We start from the raw sequence: 1,027 nt of genomic DNA on the forward strand, positions 1-1,027 counted from the left end.
TCCAACAATAACAAAATATTCTACGTCTTGGTTCTGAGAGTCTAAATCTCATCAAATGGTGGTCCGTGGCTCAAATGACGAATAAATAATGGACCTTGATATGAAAAGGGTTGAAAACCACTGCTCTAAGTGTCCTTGGCTGGTCATTGTGACCCTACTAGATATCATATTTGTGATCATGTTGCATTCATCTTAATATAGCATTTCAAGCAGACGGTGATGACGCAATCTACTAGTCTGTGTCCATCTGTCTAATAAACATATCTTTATGTCTTTACTCAAATAACATACATCCACCGTGTATATTATGAATCTTGCATATCACCGTACACTACAGTATAGAAATTCCCTAACACTGTTATATTTAATGATAAAACATTGGCAAACTGTGTGTGAACCTGCTGATCTATTCTGTAGGGTGTTAAACTAAATGAAATCCAAAACGTAACTAGCACAACAACTGCTTATTTGCATGAACATTTTGACGTCAAAACTGGACTCACTGAAATATTAATATGGCCACAGTCTAAATGAGCAACTCTTTCACTCCATTTCTTAATGTTATATTGATCGTCAAAGGTGAATGAATCATTCATTCATAGTATGCATCATATAGCTTTAGCAGTTTTCTAGTTGGGTAATTGGGATACTAGGTAGCCTGTAGTGATGAGCGGGTCGACCCGTAACCCACGGGACCCGCGGGTCAACCTGCGGCGCGGGTGGGTCGAGTCAGGATTTCAGAGGCAATTATGCGGGCTGCGGGTAAGCGGGTCAGCCGGACAGCCGCTCTCACACGCAAAAAAAAAAAAAGTCACATGCTCTTGTTTTGTCTTAATTCCTCATAAGAATAAGAATAATAACAATAAAACAGTTTGAATACACTTGGGGTGTTTACTTGAAGATTATTTAACCTTCATGATTTTACAGAAAGTGCGTGTCGCGGGGCGGGTTGAGCCATAGATTTATATATGGGTTCGCGGGGCGGGTTGAGGCGGGTTGGGTTCCGTCGCGGGGCGGGGCGGGTCAC

Source organism: Gymnoscopelus microlampas (genome assembly GCF_963454915.1).
Source record: "Gymnoscopelus microlampas genome assembly, chromosome: 12".
Classification (NCBI taxonomy): Eukaryota; Metazoa; Chordata; class Actinopteri; order Myctophiformes; family Myctophidae; genus Gymnoscopelus; species Gymnoscopelus microlampas.